The sequence below is a fragment of the Balaenoptera acutorostrata genome, chromosome 15, assembly GCF_949987535.1.
Source record: "Balaenoptera acutorostrata chromosome 15, mBalAcu1.1, whole genome shotgun sequence".
Lineage (NCBI taxonomy): Eukaryota > Metazoa > Chordata > Mammalia > Artiodactyla > Balaenopteridae > Balaenoptera > Balaenoptera acutorostrata.
Genome location: NC_080078.1, coordinates 82046222 through 82062186, shown reverse-complemented (window position 1 = coordinate 82062186; position 15965 = coordinate 82046222). Strand labels below are relative to the sequence as shown.

Here is a 15965-nt window from a genome sequence, read left to right as displayed (position 1 = left end):
AAGCACTGAGTCATGCACCAGGCCCTTCTGAGCAAGGGCCCTGCGTGGTAGCCCAAGTCACACTCCCAAGAAGACAGCCCTGGAGACAGGAGTATTGCCCTTCATGGTGGCTAATTTGGACGGGATGATGCTCTTATTAGTTTGGGAATCTCCATCAAAACATAAGCAAGTGTCTCTTATAACACTCTGCACCGTATTTCTCCTTTAGGCCTATGGCCATGTTGGCAAAACTTAGCAGCCATTTCAGACGTACCGTTTTCATGGTAATTAGGCGCTTCGAATTCCATTTGGTCTCCGGTTTGTAAGAGGAAGCAGGGAAATCTGATTATGGGCTCCTCAGGCCTGAACAGGTGTCAACATAATTTTTCCAAACCAGGAGGTAAAGCTTTCGGACAAGCCAACTCTCTCAGCGCCTGTGCTAACGCTCTTGGCTGTTGGAATGATCTCTGCCCGAGGACACAGAGGCGATGGGCCCTTGGCACTGAAATGAGGGATGTGAGTGCATGGATTTACCTCTGCCCAGTGTTCCTCTTTTGCGTGGTTGAGGCTCACCAGAGTGCCATCCTCAGGCCCCCTTCCTGGAATTTTCTGCCGTGTCCTCGTGCAGAGGCTCAGATGCCTTGGCTGTCATCCAGAGGCGGTGGGCACCCACTCTATCACTCCAAACTCCATCTCTAAGTTTCGAACATCTTTACTGAATGTTCCTGGGGAACCTGAAAACAGGAATGTATACCCAGCTCCCTCCTAACCTCAGTACACGACAGGTCCTGGAGAGATGTCTGTGGAATAAAACTGAAACCCGAAATGCCCACCTCCACTGATTTTCCCGCTCATTCCTTCAAAATACATTTGTCGCACTCCTATGTGACACCGTGGTGGGTTGGACAGGGGTCTCCCGCAAAGACGTACCCTCAAAACCCGTACATGGGACGCTCTTTGGAAAAAGGGTCTTTGAAGATGTGATTAGGTTAAAGATCTCAAGATGAGATCATCCTGGATTAGGGCTGGCGCCAAGGCCAGGGACAGGTGTCCTCGTAAGAGGCAGAAAAGAAGATGATATGCAGAGATACAGGGAAGAAGGCCACGTGAAGAGGAAGGCAAAGACTGGCGTGATGTGGTCACAAGCCGTGGAGTGCCTGACAAGAGACACCGAAAGCGGGACGGGCCCAGGGGAGACTCTCTAGAGTCTAAGGATAGAACATGGCCCTGCGGACGTCTCAATTTCAGACTGCTGGCCTCCAGAACTGCGAGAGAATACGTTTTTGCTGTTTTCAACAACCGAGTTTGCAGTAATGTGTCTTGACAACTCTATGAAACTAATACAGCCCGGCTCTCTTAGGATGAGGCCAACAGTAAAATAAATAAGCAGATAAATATATCATAATCAATATAATGCCTGGTTGTACTAAGGGTTGTGAAGAGGGTTGCCAAATAAAATTCAGGGCACCAGTTAAATGTGAATGTCAGATAAACAACAAATAATTTTTAGTCAGAGTATGTCCCAAGTACGACGGCACATACTTTGACTAAAAAATGATTTTCTTTTTTCTTTATCCGAAATGCAAAGTTAGCTAGGTATCTTGTATTTCTATTTGCTAAATCTATCAAACCTAGTTAGAAAGAAAGATAGGGCAGGGGCCAAGTTCAAGGGCAGGCCTGAATGGGTGGTTATGGAAGGCCTCTCTGATGAGGGATGTTTGAACAGAGAACTGGATGAAATAAAAGGGTGGGTCATGTAGCCATCAGGGCAATAGTGTTCCAGGCCCAGGAAACAGGAAGGGCAAAAGCGTGAGATGGGAATATGCTGGCCATTTTTAGCTTTATTCAATGATTCTGACAGCAAGAGAGCAAATCTCATTCTCTCCTGAAATCCAAAATGTTCCTAAACTTAAAAACACGAAATCTGTGTTAAAGTATTCAGCAAGCTATTGATCTCAACTTTTAATGAGCTGGACTTAGATTATTTAGATGTCAAGCAAGTCTGGTATCCAAGTTTTATGGTCCTCTTAAATAACCACAGGCAGTCCAGCAAGTAATAAAATAAAGCAAGGCAGCATACAGTTGTCACAGGAGGGCATGTGGACATATAATTAAAGCAGAGCCCAATTTTTATGTGCCTTTCTCTGCAACAGATTCGTTAACAATAGCTTAAGCTATTTCACTGACTTTTAAATTGCTGGTGCTCCTGGCATCCATTCAGAAAGGGAGGTTTTATTTAACTTTTAAAGTTTTTTTTTCCCAATTACAAAAATGCATGCACATCCACACAAACACCTGCATGGGAATGTTCACAGCAGCATCATTCATGAGCCAAAAAGTGGAAACTTCAAATGTAAAGTTGCTACATTTAGTAAGTAAAAACACAAGATGTTTGGTTACATTCACATTTCCGATAAACAATGAAACATTTTTTTAGCATAAGTATATCCTACATTACTTGGGACAAATTAAATTGGGCATTCTTTAATCTGGCAACCCCACCCAAATGTCCATTAACTGGGGACTGGATAAACAAAATGTACTAGATCCAGACAATGGAATACTCTTCGGCCATAAAAAGGAATGAAGTACTGATATGTGGTCCATCAACGTGGATGAACCTCAAAAACATGCGAAGTGAAAGAAGCCAGACACAAAAGACCATATACTGGGGCTTCCCTGGTGGCGCAGTGGTTGAGAATCTGCCTGCCAATGCAGGGGACACGGGTTCGAGCCCTGGTCTGGGAAGATCCCACATGCCGCGGAGCAACTAGGCCCGTGAGCCACAACTACTGAGCCTGTGCATCTGGAGCCTGTGCTCCGCAACGGGAGAGGCCGCGATAGTGAGAGGCCCGCGCACCGCGATGAAGAGTGGCCCCCGCTTGCCGCAAATGGAGAAAGCCCTTGCACAGAAACGAAGACCCAACACAGCCAAAAATAAATAAATAAAATTTAAAAAAAAAGACCATCTACTGTATGATTTCATTTATATGAAATATCCAGAAAAGGCAAATCTATAGAGAAAGAAAGTAGATTAGTGGCTGCTTGGGGCAGAGGGTAGGAATGAGGGAGGATTAACTGTAATTGGGCCCGAGGCTTTTTGTTGGGATGATGACATGTCTTAGAACCAGATTATGGAAGTAGTTGCACAGTGTGGAAAATTTACTAAACATTTCTTTTTTTTAATTTTTATTTATTTATTTATGGCTGTGTTGGGTCTTCGTTTCTGTGTGAGGGCTTTCTCTAGTTGTGGCAAGCGGGGGCCACTCTTCATCGCGGTGCGCGGGCCTCTCACTATCGCGGCCTCTCTTGTTGCGGGGCACAGGCTCCAGACGCGCAGGCTCAGTAATTGTGGCTCACGGGCCTAGTTGCTCCGCGGCATGTGGGATCTTCCCAGACCAGGGTTCGAACCCGTGTCCCCTGCATTGGCAGGCGGATTCTCGACCACTGCGCCACCAGGGAAGCCCTACTAAACATTTTTTAATTGTACACTTCGATGGTTGAGTTTTATGATAAATTATATCTTGGTAACACTCACTGCAACAAGTCAAATAGCTCAGACATATGTAAAAACATTAAATGCATCTGTCTCCTTCCTCCTTGAGGTAACCAATGTTATTACACAGTTTGGTGTCTTTCCTTCCACACATCTTTTTTTTTAGCTTATACAAACAAAAGCAAATATTTTTGCACATCTTAGAGATACTACTCTGCAATTTGCACTTGCCATTTACTATATCAGGCACATACCTTCAGGTGAATCTATAGAGATCTACATCATTCTTTTAAATACTTGCATAATATTCCATATAAAGATATCTTACTGTTTATTCAAACATCTTTTCATTTATTGATGAAGATTCAGATTTTCTCTTCCTTTCCCTTCCCTCCCTTCCCTCCCTCCAAACATTAGAGGCACCAGTCAATTTCCAAAACCACCAATTATGATGGGTATAACTACAAAGAAAATTATTACAAATGCATGGGCTGTTACTACTACGTCGTCTCCAAGTAGTGTTCCAGGCTGGCCTAGTTCAGCACAAATTAGGCCAGTACCCACTATCCCGGCTCAGGCACCAAAGAGTAAGTATAAAGTACCGATGTCTTTGTGGTTGGTTGAGAATAATCAGCGGTTTATGAACATAGGTAAAATGGCTGAGTAAGCATTCCCTCCCTTCCCTTCCTTCCTCCCTCCCTTCCTTCTTTCCTCCCTCCCTTCCTTCCTCCCCTCCTTCCTTCCTTCCCCTTTTTGCCCCTTCAAATTCTGCTTCAATAAACATTCGTGAACGTATATTAAAGAGAGTCACTTAAAATTAGCACAAGATTTCAGGATGACTAAAGAATGTTAAGACACCAAAGCACCATTAAAGGTCAAAAATTTTACCTCATGTTGATATTGTGCTCTTAGCTTAATTTAGACTTCACATCAAATGGTGAAAAGGTTAAATTATGCATCCACTATCACAAACATTTGTTCTTTACTTTAAACATACTAATATGCATTTGTATCCTAGATACTAGACAAGGCATATTTCTCAAATATAACAGGCATATTGAGATTCAAGTTCTAAAATACAATGTCAGTGGGCTGTGGGATTCTAATTCTTTCATCAACAGCTAGATACAGAGATAAGCAGAAGATTAAAAAGTATGGAATTGTTGATCATATCTCTGAGCACATATGTAAACACCTGGGGGAAAGCTAATGAATTATGAATGATGACAGAATTTATCATCAACTAGGCAATTTATGTGCATCATTATGTCATTTAAATACATAAGAGGTACATACTACTGTTGTATCCATTTTCCCAATAAGGGAACTGAGTCTTGTGGTTCAACATCACATAAACAGTGGACTCAGAATTGGAACACAGGCTCCAAATATCAAGGTCTTAGTGACTATTCACTACTACTGCTCACGGAAGAAATATTTTGGCTAAATATTTCTAACAGTCTGCTCTGCTCACGGATATAATGGGAATCTTGGGACACCAGGTTAAAATAGAACATCATTCCTATCCTCAAGGAGCAGAGCCAGTGAGAAAAACAGGCACATAAACAGAAAATCACAGCCAGTGTGGTAAGGCAATGGGGAGTACCAGGTACTCAGAGTAGGGCTACCCTAACCTGGATCACGAAAGGCTCTTAAGGTGACTCTTGAGTTGTTTTCAAAGAGCCTAGCCATGTGCAACAGGAGGAAGGAGGATGGCATTCCAGGCAGAGGAAGCCACATGAGAAAAGGCTCGGAAGCAAGAAATATGCTGAAGAGCAAGACAAATAACAGCTAGATGATCTCCTGGAGGGTAAACCATGAAGCAAGAAGAGACAGGAGATTAGTGAATCACTGGGGATGCTTTCAGCTGCAAGTAAGAGAACACTCTAAATAAGGAGCATACACGGTAGGGGATTTATTATTTTACTGAACAAGAAGTCTGGAGGGAGGGCAGCTCCAGGAATGGTTAATTGGGAGTTCCAAAACTATCTTTAGAGCCTGTTTCTTACCGTCTTTCTGTATTACCATCCTCAGGATATTGGTTCTCAGGCCTTAGAGTTCCAGGTCTCGAGATGGCTGCCACAGTTTCTGGCATTTCTTCCTTTCGTAGATATATCTAAAGGAAAATAAGAAAACTTCTCTAAATTGACAAGAACCACTCAAGCAGACTAACCCTTGTGTCTTTCGAGTAGAATGGGGTCACATGCTACTGCCTAAAACCAGTCATTCAGCAAAAGGAGTGAGACCATCATATTACAACTGGTTTAGACCAATCAAGCTTCATTCAGCTTCCCCTAATGGGCTTGGCTAATTGGTGAAGGGAAAAACGGGGTTCTGTTACCAAGGAAGAAGGTGGGGAGTAGCTTTGCCACAACGAAGTTAGAGAAATAACCAAGAACTAAAAATAAAGGACCTAGACATTACCTTATAGCTCAGTTTTCCCAAGTGTCAGTCACATGAACACTGTCTTCACAGCTTTTTGCTATACTCATACATTACTAAATTTCATATTTACCTCCATTATAACTTTTGCTAGATCTCTAAACTATCTGTAATATTGTTTACTTGATATTTCTTTTTAAATTACCACATTTTATACATAATAGGTTTGAAAAGAAAATTTTATTTCACTCTCCAAAGGAAAGCCCATATATAACCTGCCATAAATCTAAGGCAAACATATATATTTTTATTTATACCATAAATAATTTATATTAAATATTAATTTATATTGATAATTATTTATATAAGATATTTATATTTATTATCATATTAATTATATTACTATATTAAGATAAATATATAATGTAATGACTATAATATATATTTTAATATATGGTATAATACAAAATGTGATATATATATAAATTGTGATAATCTCTAAGAAAACTCAGTAGAGCCTAAAAATGTACATAGCCAATCTATTACAGCTTTGGGTGCTTTATTCCTTCTGTGCAAATGTCTCTAGAATAATGGGTTCTGCTTTATCCCCAGGGCATGAAAAAATATTAATAACTAGTAGAGAGGCCAAGGCATAAAATATGCATCATCTTCATTCCCCTTTTATATTGGATTTAAATCTTAACCAAGGAAGTAAAGGGGTTCCTTAGTTGTTGATCTGGTCCTTTCAGACAAAAGGAAAATGTTGTGAATGGTTTAATTCCACAGAAGCTTCTCCCCTGTATTTATCTACCACCACAAGGTGGAGAATTAATTTAATATCTTTAGTCTTGAGCTTTCTGAAGATTCTGAGCCCTACGGCCACCATCATCTTGCAATATATTTTGACCTCTATATTTTCCGATACCTCAAGCTCAACAGGTTCAAAACCAAATGAATAATTATCCTTGCAAAATAGCCCTTCATTTCCTGCTGATATGACTTCTCATTCAATAACAACAATTAGGATACCACTAGACTGTATGTAATAATAACATGTCATCACCTATTCTGTGCAAGATTCTGTAATAAATGTTTGACACTCATTGTCTCAGTTAACCATGACAGACTCACTGTGGAACATACCATCTCATAGAACACTGACATTTAGAAAAACCTGTAGAAAAGAAACTCATCCTATTGAGACCATATACATGGTAAGTAGTAAAATATGTGACTCAAAGCTTGAATCTAATGGAGTTTGTCTTTTTTTTTTTTTTTTTTTTTTTTTAGCTTTCATTTCTCTGTTTGGGGAATATTCCTACCTTATGATTCAGAGCTTTCTTTTCATTATAGAAACTGAAAATACCAAATACGTTCTTTCCAAGATTCTGTTGCAACTAAGACATCCTAGGACACATGTTCTAAGCTCTGACTTAGACACATCCACCCCAGACTTTGAATCAAAATAGGCGTATAAGGAAGGTGTTAGGAACACAAGGAAGGCAAGTAAGCTAAAGAGTAGTAGTTACATCCATTCTCCAGGGGCCAGCAACAGGTTGTTTTAGCAGCACCATCCCAGGGCCACCAGTGGTGACACTGATGGTATAAACTATGGTATCCCTACCCAAGCAGCTATGAGAGCTATGTCTCCAAAGGACTAGTCTGGGGCATTGTTTTTGGCTGCATAATCTCCAAGCTTGTTTATCTGTCTCTTCTAGGGAAACTCTAAGCTACCCAGTATCCCCTAATAAACCCTTCTCTGTTAAAACAAATAAGTGATGATTTCCGTTGCTTGCAACTAAAAACCCTGAGTGATAAAAGCTTTTAATATTTGTTCCAGATCATTTGAGGGGTACCCCTATTAACTTCTCCCTATCTTCTAACATCTATTTAAAATGCAACTCCCTGGTGGTCCAGTGAAAGGACTCGGTGCTTTCACTGCCGGGGCCTGGGTTCGATCCTTGGTCGGGGAACTAAGATTCCCCAAGCTGCGCGGCACAGCCAAATAAAAAAATAAAATAAAATGTATTTTTGTAGAAAAAGAAACAGAAATGGTAAACATTTAGGTCAATATAACAGACTATTCTTTTCCTCTCAGGCTCTCTAAAATACATTTGAATGATGAGAGCAAAAACTGTAACCTTGTCTGATAAGAGTTTTCAGTGTATGTAAATGTTATGCACAAGGCAACTTAACGTAAAGGTGTATGGTTTCTATATTTCATATGAGGTGGTAAAAACTGATTCTAAGTAGACTTGAAAGTTATATGCATACATATACATTGCAATTCATAGATCAACCACTAAAAAATTACAAAGAATTTTGTCCAGACTTGGGCTTTGCTGATTAGGTTTTATTTTCTTTTACCTAATAATTTACTATATATATATATATATATATGTGTGTGTGTGTGTATATATATATATATATATATATATATATATATATATATATACACACACACACACATATATATATATATACACACACACTGCACCAAGACTTTCTTGTTGTATGTGCTACAAGGGGAAACAATTTTATGCTCCTTAACATTCAAATATTTCTTTTCTCAGCAGCTGGTTGAAGGAATTAAGCCATCTGCTATTTGGGGAAAAAAGTGAAAATCACTGAAAATAGTTTTCAATGGTTGGTGATGAATTCATCCTTATTACTACACATTTTCTTGCCTCTCTTACTAATATTTCTGATAACACACAGAAATAGTCATTGAATCACGATACATAATCATTTTAAAACATAAGTATGACTCAAATCAAAACAAGTGCCAAGTTGTTGATATTTATCTCCTATGCCTACCTTCTAAATTTGAGCTAATTGAACGGTTTGAGGTACGGTTTGTGCCTGACGAGAAAATACAAAATCAAAAAAATTGATGACATCATGGATAGCCTAAAATAACTAAATCAGGAGGCTTGTATATCAAAAAACTTCCACACTCATAAAGTAATTATTGCATATGAGAGGACTTTGGGATAGAACAAATACGATCGCTAGAATTAGACTCCAAGAGTTCACATAGGAAAAACATTATTCCCTTAGTTTGACACTTGAAAAATTATCTGATATACAGTTTGGCAATATGTTCCCAAAGCTGTAAAAATGAACAAACCCTTTCAATTTTATTTTACCCAGCAGGTCTAAACAAATGGGCAATTTTCTTACTATGTGTCTAGCACTATTTGATGGATGTGGCAGGAAATAAGACAGACGAGGTCCCTCCATACTTAGTTCTTATGAGAATCTAACATCTAACACTTTATCCTAAGGAAACTCTATGAATATTTATCTCAAATATTTAGCGATGAGAAGATACATGACTGCAGTATATTTAATGATGAAAATCTGAGGAAAACCTAATAATCCAAAACCATAATAGGAGACTGATAAATAAAATAAGAGAAATGAAATTAAAAATAACATTACAGAAGAATATTAAATAACATACAAATATGATTTAAATATCTTAACTAAAATAAATAAGCTACAAAACAATATACCCTATACAATATAATCTCATTCTCAGTTTTAAAATCTATATGTATGGATAATTTCCTGTGGCTGCCATAATATTCAATAAATTACTACAAACTGGGTAAAACAACTGGCTTAAAACAACAGATATGTATTCTCTCACAGTTCTGGAGGCCAGAAGTATGAAGTCAGGTGTCAGCAAGGCTGGCTTTTTCTGGAGGCTCTGAGGGAGAATCAGTTGCTTCTGTCCTGGCTTCTGGCGGTTGCCTTGGCAATCCTTGGTGCTCCTTGGTTTGTAGGTGCATCAGTCCAATCTCTGCCTTCATCTTCACACAGTATTCTCTCTGTGTGCCTTCTCCTACTCTTATAAGGACATCATTCATGGAACTTGGGGCTGATCTTCATCAAGCATGACCTCATCTTAAGTAATGAAGTCCTCTGCAAAGACTATGTCCAAATAAGGTCACATTCTGAGGTTCCAGTGGACATGAATTTGGGGGGAACACTATTCAACACAAGACAGATAAATAGATGATAGACAGAAGAAATAATTGGATGGGCACACTCTAAAATGTTAACTCTAATTGTTTGTGAAGGTGGAAATATAAGTAATTTTTATTTCCTCTTCTGCTTTTCTACATTTCCTAATTTGTTAAACAATCAACATATTCATTTGAGATAAAGACAAAAGCATTTTAGAAATTATTCTCATGATAATATTGCAGGATGGAAGGTGTAATAGTCTGGGTTCCCTAGAGAAATAGAATCAATAGGAGATCTATCTTATCTATTACAAGGATATTTATATACAATATATATATTGTATGGAATTGGTTCACACAATTATGGAGGCTGAGAAGCCCAGCAAGCTGGAGGCCCAGGGGAGCTGATGCTATAGCTCTAGTCCAAGTCCTAAGGCCTGAGAACCAGGGGAGCCAATGGTGTGCACTCCAGTTCGAGTCTGAGTCCAAAGGCAAGAGAACACTGATGTCCCAGCTCAAAAAGAGTCAGGCAGAGAGAGATAATTCTTTTGCATTTTTGTTTTATTCAGGCCTTTAACAGATTGATGAGGTCCATCCACGTTGCTGAGGGCCATCTGCTTTACTCAGTCTATCGATTCAAATGTTAATCTCATCCTGAAACACCCTCACAGACACACCAGAATAATGTTTGACCAAACATCTGGGCACCTTCTGGCCCAGTTAAGTTGACCCATAAAATTCACCATCACAGAAAGTCTTGAGTCATTTTCAAAAACTACTAGCTTATTTATGAGGGAAATTTTGAATCACCATTGTGAAACGAAAACAAAGGTCTCATCATAAGAGAAGTTTTTTAAAAAATTAAAATTAAACACTTCATCTAAAAAGAATTTTGTTAACCATCCGTGGTAAATTTACTAACTTATGATGTAGGAACTATTATTATTCTATTTTACCGGTGAGTAAAGGGCATTAAAAAAGGCATAATACCAACCCCCAAAATTCATCTGAGATGAAGACAGTATTGAAAGTGAAAACTAACTTTAGACCCAAGCCTTGGATCACTACATAATCAAAGCAGAGTTTTAGGGAAACAAACTGAGCCTCAAAACAAACTGGATGGAAAGAGAGAGAGAAATAGGAAGCAAGGAAGAAAAGGCGTGAGATGGGATGGTAGAATGAAAAGGAGAAAAAAATCTAGAAATCTAGATGTTACGGGCTGAATTGTGTACCCCTAAAATTCGTATGTTGAAGTGGTAACCCCCAGTACCTCAGAATGTAACTGCATTTGGAGATAGGGCCTTTAGAGAGATGATTAAGTAAAAATAAGGTCATTAGAGTGGGCTTTAATCCAATATGATGGTATTCTTATAAGAAGAGGAGAGTAGGACACAGACACACACAGAGGGAGGACCACGGGGAGAAGACGGCTGTCTGCAAACAAAGGAGAGAGGCCTCAGAAGAAACCAACCCTGCAGCCCCCTTGATCTCAGAGTTCCAGCCTCCAGAAGCATGAGAAAATTAATTTCTGTTGTTTAAGCCACCCAGTTTGCAGTACTTTATTATGGCAGCCCTCACTAACTAATACACTAGGAGTACTAACTATTCTGAGGAACATCAAGATTTAGAAATGCATTTGCCAAGCAGGATACTGCAGCAGGGGTGAAAAAGGGAGGTGTCTGAAAGAACTCTGAAATTTAAGGACTTCTCCCTCCAGACAGGGCCTTCTAACTAAACATAGGAGCAATGAGACATTTTAGAACCACCAGCTGCTTTTCTTTATGATTACTCCTAATTTCTTTTTTTTTTTTCAAATATTTGCAAAGTCTTTTCATCCCTTTTTTTTTTTTTCTTAATTTTACTTATTTATTTATTTATTTATTTTTGGCTGTGTTGGGTCTTCGTCTCTGTGCGAGAGCTTTCTCTAGTTGTGGCGAGCGGGGGCCACTCTTCATCGCGGTGCGCAGGCCTCTCACTATCGTGGCCTCTCTCGTTGCAGAGCACAGGCTCCAGACGCGCTCAGCAGTTGTGGCTCACGGGCTTAGTTGCCCCGCGGCATGAGGGATCCTCCCAGACCAGGGCTCGAACCCGTGTCCCCTGCATTGGCAGGCAGACTCCCAACCACTGTGCCCCCAGGGAAGCCCCTACTCCTAATTTCTAATCCCTGCTGGGCCAGAAATTATTTTTAAGGCTGACGTAAAATTCAGTAGTTTACAGAACATTCTTTCATGTTACAACTGCAATTATTATTAAGTTGGGGAGTAAACTGTCTACTTTTCAGAAGTTCTGAAATGATAGTGGGTGTTAGTCTTCCAACATTCACAGAATTCTACTGCAAATTTCTGCTCATTTTTAAAGTTTTAATTATAAACATGTTAAGCATTCAGAAAATAATTTTGCGACACTACACATACCACCAATATTTAATCATAGTTAATAAATTTTTACATTTTCTTTAACTCTCTTTTTATTTTATTTTATTTATTTATTTTTGGCTGTGCTGGGTCTTCGGTTCGTGCGAGGGCTTTCTCTAGTTGCGGCAAGCGGGGGCCACTCTTCATCGCGGTGCGGGGACCGCTCTTCATCGCGGTGCGCGGGCCTTTCACTATCGCGGCCCCTCCCGTTGCGGGGCACAGGCTCCAGACGCGCAGGCTCAGCAGCTGTGGCTCACAGGCCTAGCTGCTCCGTGGCATGTGGGATCTTCCCAGACCAGGGCTTGAACCCGTGTCTCCTGCATTAGCAGGCAGATTCTCAACCACTGCGCCACCAGGGAAGCCCCCTAACTCTCTTTCTATCTTTCTCTTTTAAAGAAAATAAATTATAGATTTGACTTAAGCTTATTTCTTACACCTTTTCTCTGCCTCCTTCCTGAGATACTCTATATATTTTTAGACTTTAATATGTATATACACATATATACAGACATATATATACATATACATATGTACACACACACAAATATATACATATATGTATATATATACACACACGCATATATATTTCCTTATAATATATCCTTAAGCAACATATTATATAGTGTCCTGTTCTTTGAAAACATAGATAAATGGTGAACCTTTTTTTTGGCTCAACATTATGTTGTTGAAATTTATCCTTGTTATAAATGTAGAATTCATGTAGATCTGCCGAGGCATAATCCACTGCATGAATAAACCGCAGGTTATTTATCAGTCACCCTGTTGATGGAAAATTAGGCTGCTTCACTTTTTCAGCTCTGATAAACGGCAGCAACGAACATCTCTGCATTCGTCTCCTTATGCCAAGCAACTTTCTCTTTTTCTCTCTCCTCGGCTCAGTTCACAAACCTCCCCTCTGGCCTCGACTGGGGATACCTCAGCCTCCTCCACCCCAGAGGCAGTGTCAACTCTTCGATGAATTTGCTGATATGGGCTAAACAGAAACAATTAAATCCTCTTTTATTTGTAACTTTGGCTCAGATTTGAATCCAAGTCTCCAGATGTCGGGCAGCACGCATCATTTAGTGGGAAATCGTATTAAAAGGACGGTACTGTGTCCTTGGTAAATGGGTTAATAATACGAGAAGGCAGTTAAACACTCCATTAATCATTACATTGCTTGAGGGAGAAAATATTAAACTTTGCTTCCTTACCTACTCTCAAAAGGAGTCACGAATCCTGACTCCATTAATGAAGGAAAACTTGTTCTAAGGAATGAATCTGGTTGGGGAAGTACCGTGAGATTTCCCATCAAACTCACCTAAGCTGCAATCATCTCTTGTTAAAGAAGTTGATTATGGGGATAAGAGTTAATGTCTTTAAATTATAGTGTTATTACAACATTTTTAGGGTTTTTTTTTAACCTTTGTGTTAAAATTCAGGACTTCCACTTTGAAAGAAAGCAGTGCCATGGAAGCTGTTCCCTTCCCACCTGAAGGGAAGTGGCATCATGACAATGATGTGGTTGATTTAACCAGGTGTTCACTGAAGCAAATATTCAACATTTATTATAATATGGCTGTCTATTATTTTGAGTGTTTATGATATGATGCAGTGACACTCACTTCACATACATTAACTTACTGAATATTCAAAATCATCTAACAAGATAGGAATTGTTATCCCCATTGTAGCGACGAGGACATTCAAGCACAGAGAAGTTCAGCAACTCACCAAAGTTCACAGAGCAAAACTGGACTGGAATCCAAGTCTGACTCAAGACCCTATGCTTTTACCTCTTCTTTGGGACGACACTGTATGTTCCAGAGATACAAAGATGAACCAGGCATAGACACTCCCCTTGACAGGCTCAGAATCAAGTGACAGAGAGAAGATGACCTTCATGAGGAAAGGGGTCAGGTCTACCTGATTTCCCAGTGTCCTCAGCACTTCCCAGGGCACAGAATATAACAGGTACTTATGAGTTAATTAATGAAGGAATGACTCCACCAATGAACGCAAGCGTGGCGTAGGCTTCACTAAAGAGGGGAAATGTGAGTCAGTGCTTGCAAAAAGATGATGTGTCCAGGAAAATCACTCTTGGTGGGGGAAATGGCATGTGCAAAGAGACAGCTGTCAGAAGGCACAGCTTGATGGGAGCAATGAGAAGTCACAGTGACAGTAGACTGTTTCCTCTTCTGACTTTGACACCCTGATTTTTCCTGAGGAACGAGCTCTTCCACACTCATCCTAAGTGATTCAGGTGGTTATCAGTGCCCCACTGCTCAGCTCACATGTAGGACAAGGGCCCAGGCCTGGTCCATCAGTATATTCCATTCTCCTGAACTTGTGGAATGGTTAAGGGATGAGTCTTGGTTAAGGTCATGATACTTGCATGACCCAAGCAAGTATCTCAGAGTCATCCCAGAACTTCTGTTTGAACTATTGAGAAAGGGAAGTTCTCTTTTCTCTCCTCCATCTCCTCCATCTCCAGTTATTGAGCTCAGCCAATATAAACCTGGAACTGTCACTTAAAGAAGACCTTCTTGAGAATGAAGCCAAAGCAGATGGAGAAAGAGATGAAGTTCTAATCACATCCTTTGAGCCCTGGATCCAGCCATGCCTGAAGCCAGAACTATCCCTTCATTATCCAGATACATGATTCAACAAATTCTTTTTTGAAATACTTAATGTCGATATAGCACAGCGGTTCCAAGTCCAACCTCTGGGGTTAGATGGTTAATTTCAAGTCCCCCCTCTGTCATTACTAGCTGCAAGACCTCAGGATGACATGACACATATAAAGTGTTAGAACAGTGCCTGTTCTAACAGGCACAAAGAACAGGTGAATGTTCTTTGTTGACATGAAGCAAAGAGACTGCCAGATATTTCACTTCATGTAACTAACCTCAGTGTATGTTAGCCATTATTATGAAGGCAGTTTTATTAGCTGTCTTGTGACTTACAACCAAAATATCCCGTGGTGGTTAGTTTCATGTGTCAACTTGGCTGTGTCATAGTTCCCAGTTATTCAACGAAAGATTAATCTAAGTGTTGCTATGAAGATATTTTGTAGATGTGGTTAACATTTCCAATCAGTTGACTTCAAGCAAAGGACATTATCTTTGATAATCTGAGTGAACCTCATCCAGTTGAAACGTTAAGAGCAAAACTGAGGTTTCCCTGCAGAAGAAGTTCTGCCTCAAGACTCAAGACATCAGCCTAGAATTTTCAGCCTGCTGGCCTGCTGTACAAATTTCAGACTTGACAGACTTCATAATCATGTAAGCCAATTACTTAAAATAAATCTCTATCTGTCTATCTATCATCTATCTATCTATCTATCTACCTATCATCCATCTATAATCTGCTCCCACTGGTTCTATTTCTCTGGCAAGTGCTGACCAATACAGATCCTTACTAATACCATTTTTTTAAAACTATATAAGAGAAACTAAGTAATTAATTTGGAGCCCAAATGATCTACCCTGATAAGCTAGGGTGCTCCAAATAAAGACTGTTAGCAAACTATCTTAAGACTACCACTTTTTTCCCTTAAATTTAACAAGAAATGATGCAGAAGGTGAGAAGCAGGGAAGGCAAATAAAATCTGAAATAAAATCATTGTTAGGGTTTAAGTTGACATATTGTATGATAGGAGTTGGAAGGCACGTTGTGTTTTTCTGGGCCCTTGATAATTTTCTTGGTGCCAGAAAACTG

General features: G+C 39.6%; 1 long non-coding RNA gene across 1 annotated transcript in view; it reads right to left on the bottom strand.

Moving 5' to 3' along the window:
* The window catches only part of LOC130704822 (uncharacterized), a 49562-nt gene extending 39911 nt beyond the window's left edge, over positions 1–9651 (bottom strand). Inside the window, exons 1-2 of the long non-coding RNA XR_009005305.1 lie at positions 9513–9651; positions 5485–5591 (exon numbers count right to left, since the gene is read on the bottom strand). This is a non-coding gene — a long non-coding RNA (uncharacterized LOC130704822). The remainder of the gene's footprint in view (positions 1–5484; positions 5592–9512) is intronic.
* Between the last annotated feature and the right edge of the window lie 6314 nt (positions 9652–15965).